At 41.8% G+C, this 18,345-nt stretch overlaps 1 protein-coding gene and 1 long non-coding RNA gene across 2 annotated transcripts in view; one reads left to right on the forward strand and one right to left on the reverse strand.

Annotated features, from left to right (window-relative positions):
* The window catches only part of CACNA2D2 (calcium voltage-gated channel auxiliary subunit alpha2delta 2), a 441,743-nt gene that overhangs the window by 222,554 nt on the left and 200,844 nt on the right, over nt 1–18,345 (forward strand). The window lies entirely within an intron of this gene.
* Nucleotides 16,579–17,604, reverse strand: LOC127554398 (uncharacterized). The gene is made up of 2 exons (XR_007951971.1): nt 17,258–17,604; nt 16,579–17,010 (listed from the first exon to the last, which is right to left on the reverse strand). It is a non-coding gene; the product is annotated as an uncharacterized LOC127554398 (long non-coding RNA).

Below are 18,345 nucleotides of genomic sequence, written 5' to 3' on the forward strand. Positions count from 1 at the left end.
TGTTTATAATGAGTCTATCAAAAAGACGCAAGGGCCATTTATGGGGACAGGAGCCACCCTAGAGGCTAACAAGGCTTAGGTACATTTTCACGCAGATGATGTAGGCCCTTTCTAGAGCCTATGTGATCTTGTAAACTTTCCGTTCTCCTCTTAAAGTCAGGCACAAATGTTGAACTGCCTATCCTTCATTTTCAGAACCACTTGCAAATGGAACCAGTCTCACAGAGGACTTTGGGAAAGAGGAAATATCTCAATTATTTTTGTTAAAAGGGGAGAGAGAGGAAAATGGAATATGAAGGCTTCAGGCCAATGAACTTAATGTCAATTCTTGAAGGCCAAATGATGTATTATTAATGAGAGAATTAATGGACATCTAGTAAAGAAAGAAATGATCATCAAGCACCATCATGGTGTCATATAAAACAAGTCATCTGAGACTAACCTCACTTCCTTTTTTTGACAAGTTTACTGTGCCCCCACACATTTTAGCATCTTTTTATGTGTTGCCTTCCCCCTCTTAGAATATAAGTTCCCAGAGAGCTGTCTTTCTACTTGAATTGGTACTTTCAGCACTTAGTACAGTGCCAGGCATATGGTAAGTGCTTAATAAATACTTGTTTACTTGACTCGGCAAATTAGGGAATACTATACATATACTTCTCCTAGATGTTAGCTGAGCATTTGAAAAAGACATTCATGGTATTCCTGGTTACAACACATATGAAGTATTTATTTTCAATTCTGGGCACCATGTTTTAAGATGGATATTGATAAGCCAGAGAACCTCTAGAAGGAGAAATCAGGATGGGGAAGATCCTTGAGATCACAGCATATGAGGAAGGATTGGTTTAAGGAACTGAGTGTGTTTTAATTAGAGAAAAGAAGACCTGGGGACAAGGAGGAGAGGAGAACAACAATCTAGGTGTCTTTAAATATTTTAAGGACCAAAGGAAGAGGCATTAGACTTGGTCCTCAAGGACTGACAAAGAAACATGGGGTAAAACTTGAAAAAAGAAGCTGTAGGTTAAATGTAAGGAAAGAGAATAATTAAAGCATTTTTCAAAGTAAAATGGGTAATCTTGGGGGGGTAGTAGTTTCCTCTAACTGAAAAGCTTAAGGCAAGAGCTATATAACACTATATTTATCAAATATGTTGGAGAATAGATTCTTATCCAGACCAAGCTGGCCTAGATGGTTCCCCTGAAGCTGAAACACTTCCTAGTTCCAAGATTCTGGGATTGTCAAAACTAAAAGAGGGGACCTTAAAAGCAGAATACAATATTTTACAACTGGAACATTTGAGGCCCAAAGGGAAGAAAAGGACCTACCACAAATCACATTGAAAGTGACAATTATTCATTCATTCCTTTTTTTCAATAAATTTTAGTGCCCACCAGCTACAGAACTACTGGCTGAGTTCTGAGATTGAAGTAAAAATAGGCCATATCTGACCTTAACCTTGGGCATAGAGAACTCTACTATAAACTACACTTACATACACATAATAGAGATTAAAAGTCTGATTAAATATGGGGGGGGATTATTCTCAATTGAAGGGGCCAGGGAAGTTTTCCTAGATATGGTAGCATTTTCACAGTTTTTTTTTTAATTTTGAATAATATTTTTCCAATTACATGTAAAAATAACTTTAACATTCATCATATTTTTTAAATTTTGAATTCCAAATTCTCTCTTTCCATCCCTCTCTTCCTCTCTTCCTAAATGGCATGCAATTTGATATAGGTAATAGTACTCTGTTTTTAAAAGAAGGATAGAAACTTTCAGAGTATGGGTTAGTTGGTGGCTCAAGGATACATTCTAAGTCTGGAGTCAGGAAGACCTGAGTTAAACACAATTACTGTGTAACCCTGAGCAGGTCACTTTACTGTTGGAGAAGGAAATAGCAAGCCTTTCCAGTATCTTTGCCAAGAAAACTCCATGGACATTATTGGCATACTGTGGTCCACAGAGTCACAGAGAGTTGGATATGACTAAAATACAACAACAGCAGGAAAAAGGTAGAGATGGGGAGAGAAAATATCCCAGCATGAGAAAAGGCATCAGGGTGGAGGACTGGAGTGGGATAATAAAGAAGCATGTATTCCAGGTTCTTTTATTGGCTTCCTGAGTACAAGCGCCCAACGTATATTACAAGAACATCCAATATTTCTCCTGTGCTCACTAGAGAGAGACATTTTGTATGTCTTAAATGCTACATCTGCTTTAATTTACACAGATGCATGCAGTGTATTATTCAATGATAGATTACTGCATTAATCAACAAGAGGGGAACTGCCCAGTTTTACGTTCCCACACTACACCATGGAAACTACCTAATTCACCATAATTTTAGTAAGTGAGAGTTCACTGTTAGCCATCAATATACCACTATCTTCCCACCCCCAGTTTTTGAGATGACATTTGGGGATGTATGGTATCAACAGTGCCTAGATTTGGAGGGACTCCAGGGAATCCGAGCAGAATCAGTCTGTCACCACAAGTGGTCATGCTATATTTTTATAAAACATACACTTTATTATTCCTTGTGTCCCTCCAATACCCTACCCCATCACTTTTTACTCTCCTTGCTCATCTTTTTCCTTTCTTCTCTCTTCCTCATTTTCTTTCCCCTTTTCTTTTTTTCCCATTCTGCCTTTCCTGGAGCCCTTCAATTCATGGGAACATAGATTTGGAGCTGAAATGGATATCAGAGATTTTCCAAGTCCAATCTCTTATTTTACATATGGAGACACTGAGGCTCAGAGACATTCCCACAGTCACACATGGCAGAATGGTCCTCCATTCCAAATCCATTCGTCTTTCTGCTTTCCTACTCTTTCTTCTCTTCATTTTCCTATTCTTTCTCTTCTCTCTGCTTCCTTGTCATTTTTAATGGAGGTATGAACCCACAGGATCCAATCAAGTCTAGAGCAACCTCCGAGAGCTTGATGCTTAATAAGGGCTAGGGGCCTTCCCTCTCCCCACCCCCACCTCCCAGCACAGAGATGATCCATCAAGGCAGAGTTAGAGGAGCTTTTGGCCCTCTATGAACACAGGTCATTGCCTTGGCCTGTGTCAGGTTCCAAAGGCGAGTTTTTCATTCTCTGCTTCACCACCTCCATTGCTTCCAGCCTAATTGCTTCTCTAATCAATCCCTAGTCCCTTCTTTTCCTATTGGCAGAGCCTTTCCCTACCAGAGCCATGTCACCCAGTAAGCAGCACCTTCTCCACCTCATGAGCACAGAACTTCATCTCAGGAAAACGTTAGGGAGGATGCAGAACAGAGAGAAAAAGAAGAGAGTGACAGACAGACAGAGACAGACAGAGACAGAGACAAAGAGAGGGAGAAGGAGAGAGAAAGATGAAGGGAGGGAGGGGGAAGGAGAGAGGGAGAGGGAGAAGAAAAGGCTGGATGGAGGGAGGGAGAGAAGAAAAGGAGGAGGAGGAGGAGGAAGAAGGAGGGAGGAGGAAGAGAAGAGAGGGCAAAAATCCTTCAATCCCTGTGATTTCTAAAATTTATAAGTTGTCAGGCCAGTGACTCAGACCAGAGATTGTTTCCCTACCATAGAACCTTGAAGGGCATTAGAAAGAATGGAAAGAACAGGCTGAGTTTGAATAAGAAGAAGTGTTTGGGGCTGAAATCATCCTACTGGATAGTCCTGGAGTACCAATATTATACTTGCTATTCATCATCCTCTCTGAGAACCAGAGTGCAGGACCTCATTACTGGCCCTGAGGACTTTCACTGTCAAATGATATGACATCTTCTTCCAAGAAAATTCTGACCTAAATAAGGGAGGCAGGATGGACAAACACAATTTAATGAACATTTATTCATAGAATGTCAGAGCTAGAAAGACTTTAAAGGGGATCTGGTACAACTCCTACCTGAACAAATTTCCCCATCAAGTGTTCATGCAATTTCTGCTTAAAACCTCTAGTTATGAAGACCTCACTAACCCCCACAGTAACCCATTCCATTTTTTGATAGCTGTGATTATTAATAAATTCTTTCCTTATATTGAGCTGAAAGCTGCTTCTTTTTACCTTCCACTCTTATTTTCTGCTCCCTGGAGCCGAGCAGAACAAATCTCTTCCATATGAGAATTATTCAAATATTTGAAGACCTCCATCATCTTCTCTCCAAATCTTAACTTCTTCATGGGTTAAACAAGCTCCTTAAGTCCCCCCACCACATAATTTCTAGTGCTCTCACTATCACAATCACTCTTCTTTGAGTGCTCTGAAGCCCTTCAAGGTCCTTCCAAAAACATGGCACCCAGAATTTATACAATGCTTCAGAAATGGTCAGCACAGGGCAGGGTTCAGCAGAGATCACCATCCTCACTCAGGAAAATGAGGCCTAAGATCATATGGGTGTTTTGGTTTCTATGTTATGTTGTTTACATATATTGAAAATGAGATTTATTGGGATCTCCAGATTTTTTTTTTTGCATATAAACCATTAGCTAATTATATCACTTTCATCCTGTGCTTATGCAATTGATTTTTTGGAACCTAGGTGTAAAATTTTACATTTATTCCTATTAAATGTCACTTTATTAGATTCAAACCACTGAACCCATCAATCTACTATGTTAAGGACCCTCTAGTGGTCCCTGGAAAAAACAAAGATGAATAAGACAGAGTTTCTTCCCTCAAGGAGATTCCAATTTGGTAGAGGGGATTAGCCACGTACAGAAACAACCATGATGCAAGTTAAACATTTTTGTTGTTGTTCAGTCTTTTTCAGTTGAGCCTGACATTTGAGGATTGTTTTTTTTTTGTTTGTTTGTTTGACAAAGATACCTAAGTTGTTTGCCATTTCATTTTTCAATTAATTTAAAGATGAAGAACTAAAGCAAACAGAGTTAAGTGACTTGCCCAGTACCACACAACCAGTAAATATCTGAGGTCCAGATTTGAACTTACAAAGATAGAAGTCATCCAAATGTCTTTAGAGTGTCAGAGAGGAAGGAGTCCTTTCTAGCTGGGGAATCCAGGGCATATTCAAGAGAGAAGGTAGTGCCTGTGATTGGACAGGAGGAAATAGGATAAGAAAAGACTCCAGGGAAGTCATAAAAAATTTTGTGTTTGAAGGGACAGTCATGATCTCAGAGTTAGAAAGGAGCCCAGAGGCCATCTAGGCTACCTCTTATCTGAACAAGAATCTACCTGAGTTTTGGTCACATTCTTTTTTTCTAAGCTTCCAGTGAAGGGGAACCTATTTTCCCTGAGGCAGCCCTTTCCACTTTGGGATAACTCGTAGGCATCCAGCCTACACTTTGCCTCTTTGCAGCCTCCACTCATTCCTGCTGGTTCTGTTCACAGGGGCCAAGCAGAGTCTCCTCCCATGACAAAAAAATTTACAAATAGCTTTTACCTTCCCTAAGCCTTCTCCTGTCTAGCTCAACATCCCTACCTCCCTCCATCACTCCTCAGGTGACATAAACTGGAGGCTCTCCACCGTGCTAGTTGTTCCTCTGGACGCCCTCCAGCTTGTCAGTGTCCTTCAGCAAAGGTGATGGGCAAATGTAAACACAGCACTGTTGATGGGGTCTGAGGAGAATAATGTCTAACCTCACCGACTCTGGGAAGTCTTCCCTCCCTGCCCGACCCTGCAGCAGCCCCTCCTTCCTCCAGACTGCTGCTGCCATTAGTGCATATCATTTCTTGGGCTCTCATTATTGGAACTTGTATTATAAGCTCCTCTTGTGTCCATCTTCTAAGCTAGCTTGCCAGGTTAGACCTGTCTGATTCACGTCTGCCTCATGTGATCGTGGATGTCAGAGATGGACAAAACCGTGAAGGTCCAACTTCTCATTGTCCAGGGAAAGAAGCTGAGATCCGGAGAGGAGGATTGTCCTTTCAAGGTCAAAGAGAGAAACCAAGTGATCCATTGGGGGTCAAAAATCAGAGATCAGACAGCATGTTCTTCCATTTGGCTGGAGCAGAGTAAGTGAAGGAAAGTCTGAAGTCTGACTGGAAATATAGATTTGTCCCCTAACACTTGTGACCATCCACTGTGACATGCAATGTGGCAGACCGTGGGACCTGCACTGTGGCAAATACTGTGATATCCGGGGTGGCAGACGGGGGGACATACAATATGGCAGACAGCATAACATTCTATGTGGCATGTGACATACAGCATGGCAGACAGTGTGACCTGCAGTGTGGCAGACAGTGTGACCTACAGTGTGACAGACAGTGTGACGTGTAATGTGAGAGATTAACAAATGTAAGAGTCACATGATAATAGATATACACCTTAATAAGAACATTCAAAGTACCTAACTCATTCATTCATTCAACAAACATTTCCTGCCCAACCACTATATGTAAAAACATTCCAGGAATATGGGGCAGACTGTCCTTCAAGAGCAAGTAGATCAACATGGCTAGAAGTCAGAAGGGTTAATAAAGGGAAATCAGTCAGGTGGGTGTGAGATACTTAAAATGTCCAACCAAGAAGCCCAGATTTTGTCCCATAGGCAACAGGGAGTCACAGAAGCTTCTTGAATAGTAAATGACAGATGCAGATGGGCTTAGAATATCAATTTGATGACTATGTAGAAGCAATGGAGAGAGATTTGAGGCAGGATGATTAGCTGGAGAACTATTACAGGGCAGATATGTGGAGGGTAGGTAGGTAGTGGATAGAGCACCAACCTGAGTTCAAATCCGGTCTCAGACATTTATTACCCATGTGACCCTGGGCAAGCCACTTGATAAAACAAACAAACAAACAAACAAACAAACAAACAAAAAAAAAATGCCATTGCAATAGTCCTAGCAAAAGAGTAGCAACTGTGTGAGAACAGAAAGAACAGATGTAAGAGACCTTGTGGAAGTAGAATGGACAAAGCTGGACTACTGATGGGAATGTCTTGAAGGTTATGAACCTGGGTGCCTGGAAGGATGGTAGTGCCCTCGACTTATTCCTTATCCTACCAAAGGATGCTGAGTACTCTCAGGACCAAGCTTAGGAAGGTGTTGGAGGAAGAGTGAGGGAAATGGGAGGGAGAGAAAGAATCTTTCCTGCTCCCGATGGCCTGACTCTGGGTCTCCTAAGGCCTTAAATCCACTCTCCTCAGGCCCTCACCATGGCCTTCTTCATACCCTGCAGAATTGAGTGACAGCCATGATAAGACTCCATTTCCTATTTTATACTCTGTATATTTATGGCAGTAAAAACCTGGCTCATAACAGCTTTCCTGCTAATTATATCACTCCAGATTTATCTCATAGTGATTTTGTGGCTTGCCCCAGGCACTAGAGCTATCATTGAGAAGCATCACCAGTCAATCCAGATTCTTTGTGTGCCCACTAATCCTGAGCCCTACACCCACTCTGGATTTTACACTGATTTCAGCAGGGACAGAAAAAGCTGATGGATGCTTAGTCCTTTATTAATATTATCATTGACGGTAATAATAATGCTTCCACTAATGCCCTGTAATGAGATGGCAATGACCTTCAGTTCTTAAGAATTGGGCCAGGAACATGGAAACTCTGGCAGATACCACCAAGGTAGAAAGGGCCCGGTGGCAGACTGTGTGTCTGTAATTTGAATCCAGTTTAGCTAAGTGCAGAAGCCAGACACCAGAGTGTTGGCTACTTAAAAAAATAAAAAAATAAAAACAAAAAAGTTGGGCCAAAGTAACTTGTGAAGACATGAAAGACATCTACATCCAGGGCAAGAGCATCCATTCCAGTGAAATCATAGATCCTTGAAGTACAATAATAATTCCTTACATAGGTTGAACTTGTTACAATTTTTAAATGTTTTTGAATCCACTCGCATTCTCCTGGGAAGATCCAGCAAGACTTGCCAGTTCACAGGAGGAACAAATGGGACTCATGGAAGAGAGAGGATTGCCCGCCCCCATTGAGAGACTTAGTGGCCAAGTCAGGACCAGAACCTGGATTTTCTAACTTTCATTTTAAAAGTCTTTCCACTATACTCCTCCAAAAGCCGGTCAGTAAAACTGTTGACATTTCATTGAATGATTTCTAAAGATGGAAACCTCCCTACAATATGTTCTATTGGCTTAACTTTTCTTGAAGTCCAACCCAAAGTCTTCCAGCCATAGTCTGTCGATTTTGAATCCCAAAATATTGACAAGAAAAAATAATAAAGCTTCATTTCATTGCAACAGTGTCCAGGACAAGACATTGGGAGACCTGCCTTCTAGTTTTATCTCTATCACTTGGTCCATGGCCTTGGGCGAGCCAATATGTCTTTGTTCAGTCTCTTTACTCATTCATGAAATGATGAGTTTGGTATAATGAGAAAAAAAACCATGAACTTGGAGTCAGAAGCCCTGGGCTTAGGTCCTGCTACCTGAGTGAGCTTTGGGATCACACTAGAAAAGGGAACTAATGATGTACTTGCCTAAGAAGGCAGCTGCAAGTTTCAAATGAGATGATGTGGTTGACACTTTTTAGGATCATGAAGTATAATCTAGATCAGGGGACCTCAAACTTTTTAAATAGGGGGCCAGTTCACTGTCCCTCAGACTGTTGGAGGGCCGGACTATAGTAAAAACAAAAAGTTTGTTCTTTAAATAAAGAAACTTCATAGCCCTGAGTGAGGGGGATAAATGTCCTCAGCTGCTGCATCTGGCTTGCGGGCTGTAGTTTGAGGACCCCTGACTAGATAAAAGCTTGTATTCTTGTATGAACATAAGATTCCTTTTAATTCCTCAAATACTATGTCCTGTGGGCCAGGCTGGGTAGAGTTAAGGAAAGTGGTTTTGAGCCTCAGGTCTGACTGACTTTTCTTATGATGCTGGGAACTCTTATTATTTACCACTTTTAAGCTTCTATCAGTTTTAACACAGTAGCAACAAAAGTGCTCTGCTTGTCTGTGCCCCTTTTGAACTTTCTTCTGCTCACTTCGGTGTGTTTTTAAATGTTTCGCTGGCCCGACTCACTTTTCCACGGCGATGGGGCCATTATGTTCGGAAGGCTTCTGCATCATTGAGAAATGGCTCCTTTTGTGTTAGCGTTGCCATCTCTGGCCTCTCTAATTCCTGGGAGAACCATCTTGGAAATGGATTGAAAAGAACCCAAAGGCTTGTGGGGAGATGGAGTTTGGGGGGTCTCTAGGCCTGGGAATTGTGAATTTTCAGAAGTGCCTATGAAAGAGCCTCGTTGGGTTGGCAGCAACTGAAAGAGTATGTCCGGCTCTCTGAAGTGCCTCTTCAGCCCTGGTCCGGGAGGCTTCTAATTATCCCTAATGGAAAAGATTCATTAATTCATAGCAGCTTCGGAAGGCTTCATTACACTGAGGGCTTGGCTTCTGCTTTATGGATGAGATCCCACGGGTCTACAGGGTTTCAGGTATGATGAGGTCAGGAGGAAGCACACAATCTGTGCTCTATCTTTTCACCAGATCATATAAGTCCAGTTGGACTCTTCTTCCTCTCTAGGCCTTATTCCTTACCTGTTAAATGACCGGCTTGGACTAATTGATCTGATTCCTAAATTTTTTTAAGCTTTTTATTTTCAAAACATATGCATAGTTTTCAATATTCACCCTTGCAAAACCTTGTGTTCTAAATTTTTTCTCCCTTCCTCCCTCCCCTAAAGGGCAAGTGATCTAATATATGTTAAACATGGGCAATTCTTCTATAGATATTTCCACAATTACCACACTGCGTGAGAAAAACCAGATCAAAAAGGAAAAAATGAGAAAGAAAACAAAATGCAAGCAAACAACAATTTTTAAAAAGTGAAAATACTAGGTTGTGATCCACACTCAATCCCCATAGCCCTCTCTCTGGATGCAGATGGCTCTCTCCATCACAAGATCATTGGGACTAGCCTGATGATTCTTAAATCTTGAGCTAGAAGAGGCTTTAAAGTTCATCTGGTTCAGAGAGGTTGTGACTTGCTCGGGGTCACACAGATAATGTGTAATAGTCCCTCTGCTTTCAAATCCAGCAGGCTTTTCACTGCACTGAGCTGTTACTCCTACATTCATCCTTTATTCTTTTCCCCTGATACACAATGATAGAAATAATAAGTAATATTTTTTGTAGAGCTTTTACAAATCCGACATGTGATATCTCATTTGATCCTTTCTACGGACCTAGTGAAGCAGGTGCTATTGTTAACCACATTATACAAATTAAGAAACTGAAGCTGAGAGAGATTGAGTTACTATCCAGGGTCATGTAGCTAGGAGGAGGAGAATTCAAACTCAGCTCTTCTTGACGCCAAGTCCACTACATCAAGTCATACCCATTCTTGCCAATATACTCGGAGTCACATAAAAATTTTTTGGGTGAAAAAGAGGCCCAAGTGGAAAAAGTTTAAGAAGCTCTACATTAAATGATTGATCAAAATATAGACTAGACCAGCCTACTCTCAACTAGGTAATCCCTAAGTTGCCAGCTCTAAACCTAAATCATTATTTCAGAGCCCACTTATTTCAACTCAGCAATAATTCCATCAGGGTAGCAGGCGCTTCAAAGTGTGTACCTTTGTCCTATCTCCAAAAGAAGAGTTTGCTGAGCAAACTCCTATTGTACACAGGATTTCAGAGGGGAATGTTTAGTCTGCTGAAGAGAATAAACCATTTTCAAGCACTTTATAATCTATATGCTAATTGCAAATCATTCCTATCTATTCATTAAAGTAGGTCTTCAAGGACTCCTGGTTGTCAGCACTTGGTTAGCATAGTTAGATAAGGTAGGATTGAAAGTAATAAAACAGGAGGCTTTTGCATATGGGGAATGTTGGAGGATGCAAAGGATCTGGGGGGTGTGGAAGGGACACCTGATTCTAGTCCAGACTTTGCTGCTACCTTGAACTCTCGGCTTGAACAAATGACATTTCTTCTCTGAGCCTCAATTTCCTTATCTGAAAAATGTAGCTCTTAATCCCTATCCAGGCTACCTTTCTGGTCTGTGGGGTGATTGAAGTGAGAGGATAAATGTGGAACACTTATAATCTTTAAACCTGTCCACAAGTATGGGCTATAGTCACTGTTATTAGTGTTTATTAATTCATAGTTTTCAATAATTCAGCCTGACCCTTCCCAGGGGGAAGTTTTCACTAAACAAGTGGGAGATTAAGGGGAAAAGTGTGGTTAACCTACGGATGGATTCTTGGTGGGGATCATAGAATCCATTTCTCAGTGTTTCGCCCAGACTTAACCTTGATGCAAGCTCCGAGGTAAGTCAGCCCTAACTCTGGCTAGAGAATAAGCCTTAACACTGGTCGTAGACAGAATCCTGACCCTGGCTAAAGACTGAGTCTTAATTTATTTCACTGGTCATAAGAAAGGCAAGCGAGGGCTTGGGATGGTTCAGTACCGTCCATCACCATTGCTAGAGATGAACTCTGAGCCCCATTCCACTTATGGGAGTCACAGGCAACATCTTCAGTTGGCAGGACGGACTCACATACAGAAGAAGAGGCAGAGATAGTGGTATACAGATGCTAGTACAATGTCAGGGTCCTGGGAGTGCTCTGTCAGATGGAATCGCAAGCTTTATTGCCAAGGAAAAGCAAGGTCTGCCAGCAGGGGAACACTCAATGGCCTGTGTTGTTCCTCAATCAAAGATGGGGATCTTCTTGTGGTTCTTTGGTTGCCATATTTAAAATTCCTTTCCTCCCTAGAGACCCTTTGGGCCCATTTGAGCTCTTTTAACAAAGAGAAATGTTGTTGCAAAAGATGGATGGTTAATTTCCCTAATCCACAAGATGGAATGAAATGAAGGAGAACAACTCCCCAGGGCCACTAGCATTTCCACCAAGGAGTTGTTCCTGCCTTGTCTTTCCTTGTCCTTCTATGCTTCCTACTTGGGGAAAAGAAGGTGATGTTGGGAGAGGGGGGCTCTCCCTTCTCTCTACCTTTGCCCTCTCCCCCGCCTCCCCGTAGAGTCTTACTCGCTTTGTAAGCTTTCCCTTCTTTTCTGAGTGAATTCTCCAAAATAATTTTAGAGTCCTGGCCAAAGGGCAGGGGAGGAGGGATGAGTATAGCCAGATCTTAGGCTATCAGAGCTGGAAGGACACTAAGAGACAATCCCAAAATTTAGGAAAGTTGGCTTTTTACCCACTATTCCTGTCAAACTAGGTGACCTAGTGAATAATGGCATAATGGTATAGTGAAGAAAGTGAGTTATGACTTGAAGTCAGATCTGGAGTCCTTCCCTAAAGTACTTACTTACTTGCTTTAGTTGTTTAAACTCTCAGCCTCAGTTTTCACATCTATAAAATGGGGAGATTAATGGCTTTTAGCTCACAAAGTTATTGTAAAGATCATATGAGATAATACATGCTATATGTTGTCATACAAATTGTTAGCTGTTATTATTTTGGGATAGGTATAGGACCCAGAGCTATGATTATACTCTATCATTACAGGTCAGTTCCTTCTCTGCAACTTAGAGTTTTAAAGAATTGTCTAGCTAAGGGTTAAAGGACCTACCCAATATCCCATAGCCAGGATACATCGGAGGCAGGAAGAGATCCCAGATCTCTCTGAATCTGATGCAACATTTCTATAAATTGTGCCATGCTATTTCACCATTTCTATGAGGAAATTGGATCTCTGAAACTAGCCACAGGGTTAGAAGACCAAGAAGATGAATGCAGAACTCCTCACTCCCTGGCTAGCCTCTCGTTCCTTTGAAGAAGAAGTCCAAGGACTTCATCTCTTCCTTTATGCATTCCACAAGGCTGGGTCTTCTCTGGTCCGAAGCCTTATCTTCTTCCATCGACCTGAGGACTCTCAGAGCACAGGACCAGCTTCCTTTGTCTCTTACCACTCTGGGACACTCCCATGTCCAGTTGTCATTTACTGACTGATCTCATTTGGGACAAGGGCTACAACCTTCACCTCCAGACTGGTACTAGAGCAACCTCTGAGGTCTGAGAGCCTTGACTTGAATTTTTCCAGCCTTGGGCTTCTCAGTGTTTTCTGTCCACACTTAGCTGAGAGGCCCAAGACTGAGTGACTGGATTCAGCAAAGCTTTTCAGTGCCGAGTAAGTAAGTTCAAGGCGCTGGGCTTATAGAGCCCAAATGAAAAATAATCCTGCCTTCGTGGAGCTTCTCTTCTACTGAGAGAAAAGTAGCAAAGGGAAGAGGATTCTTTCCACTATTCTCAGGAGGGCAGATCTTTGGACCCCATAGCCAGGGTCTTAGCCCTCCCTGCCCCCATTTTGTGTCCAAGGAAAAGCCCTACTCCAGTCTCCCCATGTGCTTTGGCAAAAGGGAATGTGGTCTATCCTTGGTTCTATGCTATCTAATGATTTTATTAATGATTTGAATGAAGGCATGTCTCTTCCCTCCCCATCCCTTTTCTAGATAAAAGCTAGGTGGCACAGTGAATAGAATGTTCAAATCTAGCCTCAGTTACTAGCTGTGTGACCCTGGGCAAAACATGTGACCCTTCTTGCCTCAGTTTCCTTGTCTGTAAAATGAGCTGGAGAAGGAAATTGCAAGCTATTCCATTATTTTTGCCAAGAAAACTCCAAATGGGATCAAGAGTCAGACGTGATGGAAAATTACTAAACAACAACAGAAGGAATACATGGAATACATGCATGTTACACAAAGTTGAAAGGGATAGTTGATATGTTTGATTACTATTCAATGTTAAAATATCAAGAAGGAACCTTTATGTAGCACTTAGTCAATAAATATTTCTTCAGGGCTGACTATGTGCCAAGAACTATGCTAAGCACAAGGGATATAAATACAAAAAGTGAAGACAGACCCTGCCCTCAGCTTACAATCTAATTGGAGAAGATAACCCTGAAAAGGAAGGGAAGGGAAGGAATTGTAGATAAATAATACATTGAACGGGATTAAGTTTGAAGATAGAATACTGTCTCCTTAGTCTGGCACCTGCTCCAACTGCTGGCCTTTCAATCCTTATCTCACATTACTCATCTTCAATCCTCTAGGATCAGAGGTCCTCAAACTTTTTAAATAGGGGGCCAGTTCACTGTCCCTCAAACTGTTGGAGGACCTGACTAAGTAAAAAAAAAACTTTGTTTTGTAGGTCTTTAAATAAAGAAACTTCATAGCCCTGGGTGAGGGGGATAAACGTCCTCAACTGCTGCATCTGGCCTGTGGGCTGTAGTTTGAGGACCCCTGCGTCTAGGTCCTTCTCACACTAAGATGAGCAATTCCCAGATCTTATGTTTCTACCTCTCTGCTTTCTGAAAGCTCTCTCTATGAGGCAACTGGTGATTTAGCAGCCAGAACATTGGGCCTGCAGTAACAAAGATCTAAATTCAAATCCAGACTTAGACACTTACTAGCTGTGGGACTCCAGGTGAGTCCTTTCGCCTGTGTCTACCTCAGTTTCCTGATCTATAAAGTGAAGATGGTAAGAAATATCTGCTTCACAGAATGCTTTTGAGGATCAAATGAAATAATATTTGTAAAAGCATTTAATTCAGTAACTGGAGCATAGTAATTGCTATTCACATATGTGGGTAGGTGTATATGTGAGTATATATATATATATATATATATATATATAATATGTATATGTATATATGTGAGGATAAAATACAGACTTATTTGTAAAGTACTTACAGATTATACATACATACATACATATATACATATATATGCATATGTATATATGTATGTATGTATGTATAATCTGTAAGTACTTTACAAATAAGTCTGTATTTTATCCTCACTACCTAGAAGGTAGATATCATTATTATCCCCATTTTTAGTTGAGAAAACTGAGGCAGATAGTGGCTAAGTGATTTACCCAGGGTCCTACAATTAAGAAAGATCTGAAGTCAAATTTATACTCAGGTTTTTCTGACTCAAGGCCAAACATTGTCACTCAGGATTTCAATCTCATCCCACAATAAAGAGCTAGGGAACAAGTCTAATTTTCCTCCTCAACAAGCCATTTTTCCCCCTCCAGGATAGTACTTTGGGGAAGGAATGATGGGATAGGGGATTGGAAACAACATCCTCTCAATGATAAACAAATCAGTAGACTTCCCAGGGCAGGTGAATCTGCAGAGTTAATATCCCCAGATCCACACCTTGGCATCCTTTTCCGCCTCTTACTACTCCCGGCAATTAAAAGGTATTTTCTCTTTTACTGTAAATGCAGTTTTCCTGTGCTTCCCATCCATTACATACATTAAAAGATCTTGACCCATCCATTTTTCCTCTCTTGAAAGAAAGACGTAATACCCAGAGCCAATTAGGATCGAGTGTGGGAGATGAGGGTGTTTGTGAAGGCATTTTCTCTCTGATTGCTTGCATTTAAGTCTGATTATCCTCCCCTCACCAAAACAGCACTGAGCTACAGCATGAGGGAGGAGTTTCTCTCTCTCTCTCTCTCTCTCTCTCTCTCTCTCTCTCTCTCTCTCTCTCTCTCTCTTCTCTCTCTCTCTCTCTCTCTTTGTCTCTCTCTCTCTGTCTCTGTCTCTCTCTGTCTCTATCTCTCTCTGTCTCTGTCTCTCTCTGTCTCTGTCTCTGTCTCTGTCTGTCTCTCTCTCTGTCTCTCTCTCTGTCTCTCTCTGTCTCTATCTCTCTCTGTCTCTGTCTCTCTGTCTCTGTCTGTCTCTGTCTCTGTCTCTGTCTCTCTCTGTCTCTGTCTCTCTCTGTCTCTGTCTCTGTCTCTGTCTGTCTCTCTCTCTGTCTCTCTCTCTGTCTCTCTCTGTCTCTATCTCTCTCTGTCTCTGTCTCTGTCTCTGTCTCTGTCTCTCTCTCTCTGTCTCTCTCTGTCTCTATCTCTCTCTGTCTCTGTCTCTCTCTCTGTCTCTCTCTGTCTCTGTCTCTGTCTCTCTCTCTGTCTCTCCCTCCCCCTCTTCCATCCCTCTTTCTCCCTCCTTCCCTCCCTCTCTGTCTCTCTCTGTGTGTCTCTCTTTATCTCTTTGTGTGTGTCTCTCTCTTTCTCCCTCCCTCTCTTTCCCTCTCTCTCTTTCTGTATTTGTCTCTGTTTCTCTGTCTCTCTCTGTCTCTCTTTTTTTCTCTCTCTTCCCTCCCCATCCCTTTTCTAGATAATGATAAACAATGGATAACTTCAACATCACCTACATGTGATTTTTATACCTCTCTGTTCTTCAGAACCCAACTCTAACATTCCCTATTCCAAGCTTTCCCCATACCCACTCCCACCCCGTAGCTCGAAGTTATTTCCCTTTCCATTAAACTCCAAAGCATTTGCACCTTTCCCAGAGCCTTGGAATTCAAAGTGACTTCAGGATTCATCTGAATCCCCCAGCTGGTCAGTGCTTCATTCCCAACAAGCATCCAGTTCCTGAAGACACCCGGTGAGATGGAGCAGCCCCCTTTTCCCAAAGCAACACATTTAAGTTGGGATAACTCTCCTTCTTACAAATGTTTCCTTCCACTGAGCCTAAATCTCCCTCTCTTCCCCTTCTCTTCCCCTTCTCCCCACGAGTCCTCATTATGCCTTCTAACGCAGAAAGAACCTATTGAGTTTGGCTTGACGACTTTGTGTAGATATTTGGGTCTATGTCCTGGCCACACTTCTAGACTGGGAGCTCTGAAAACACCGGCATGAAATCCTAGCCAGCTTACAGTTTAGCCAAAGACTGGACTCTGCACATAACAGAGACCTGGTAAATGTTTATTGAATGAATGTTAGCTGACATTTGTATAACACTTTAAGGTTGACATAGCTCTTTGCAAATATTATGTTATTTGACCTTCAAAAAAAGCCCTGTGAGATAGGTAAAGACATGTTTTATTATTCCCATTTTATAGAAGAGTAAGCTGAGGTCAGAGAGGCTGAAGAATTTGCCTGGGGGGCCCCAGATTCATCAATATTTTCACCATGCCCTGCTTCCTTCCATGTAAATGGATGACTGAATTTTTGAACTGTTTCTCTCCTTTCTCAGTCCCAGAAACATAGGGATGTGAAGGAACCAGAGAGGTGAACAGACGTTGGTCAGCCATGTTTCTGGACATCTTGAGTCCAGAAAGTTGTATTAGAACAGCCATGGTCACTGAATGGGCATGGACCAAAGGAACTACATCCCTGAAAGAGAAGCAAGATAATGTTTGTGGCAAAAATCTGGGAAATGGGTGGAATTACAGCCCTCTCTATCTGCTATCCCCTGCCTGACAGTTCAGCATCCTCTCAAGCTTTCACTAGAAACTGCTCCATATAAGCACTGATTTCTACTTAGGACCTGGGAGTGGAGGGATGCTGCCTTCTGTCCTCTCTGATCCCCGTCTCCATCCCTGTCCTAAAAACTACCAAGATTGAGGGTAGCAATACTTACCTACCGAGACAGGAAGACTAGGAAAATCCAGGATTCTAGCCTCCCAACACAACCATGGAGTTGGCAGTTTGTCAGAACAGAGAAGAATGTCAGTACTAAAAGGACACATCCAACATAGAATGTCAGAGCTGGAAAATATATTAAACATAGACTATCAGAACCAGAAATGATGTTAGAGCATAGAATGTCAATGCCGAAAAGGACTTAACATCAGAGCTAGGGGCAACTTTAGAACATCGAACACAGAATGCCAACGCTTAAAATGGCCTTAGAACATGGAACATAGATTGTCAAAGATGGAAATGATCTTGAAATATCAAACATAGGACATCAGAACCAGCAGGAACTTTGGAACATAGAACGTTCATTTGGGAGGGGATTTAGTCAGCATCTAATCCAGTTCCTTCATTTCACAAAGCAAGAAACTCAGGTGCAGCAAAGGGGAGGGGCTTGGCCAGGGAAATATAACTAATCAGTCATGAAGCCAGAATTCAGATCATATTCCTTTCAGCCCAGATCCTCCCCCCATTCACCGAGACACTAGCATAGTCTTACCCATTTTATTAACCATCATAAGTTAATTATTCTGATGCTAGAATATTTGGTTAGGGAAGGATCTTTAGACATATATTTTTTGCCATTATCTACTATTATGAGTCCAAATATAAGGATCCCTCTTTGGATCCTTCCACTGAGCCTAAATCTTCCTCTCTCCCCCTTCTCTTCACCTTCCACCCATCACTCCTCATTGTGCCTTCTAGGGCAAAAAGAACCTATTGATTTGGGGAGACATATTTCTAGGCTGGGGATCCAGTGTTCTAGTCTTTTTCTATCACTGTATAATCTTGGGTGAATCCTTCCCATTTTCTGAGCATCAAAAGTTTCCTCATCTGCAAAATAGAATAGAGGTGAGAGAATTATTTAGGTAATCTCTAAGATCCTTTCCAGCCTTATTTATTTTTATCCCCTGGGGCAAGTATTTCAAAAAAACAATTCAGCAACATTTATTAAACACCAGCTAGGGGCAGACCCAAGTGCTAGGAAGTGGAAGAGGTCCAAAGAAAATGAGACTCAAGCCCTCCCTTCAC

The sequence above is a fragment of the Antechinus flavipes genome, chromosome 1 (genome assembly GCF_016432865.1).
Source record: "Antechinus flavipes isolate AdamAnt ecotype Samford, QLD, Australia chromosome 1, AdamAnt_v2, whole genome shotgun sequence".
Classification (NCBI taxonomy): domain Eukaryota; kingdom Metazoa; phylum Chordata; class Mammalia; order Dasyuromorphia; family Dasyuridae; genus Antechinus; species Antechinus flavipes.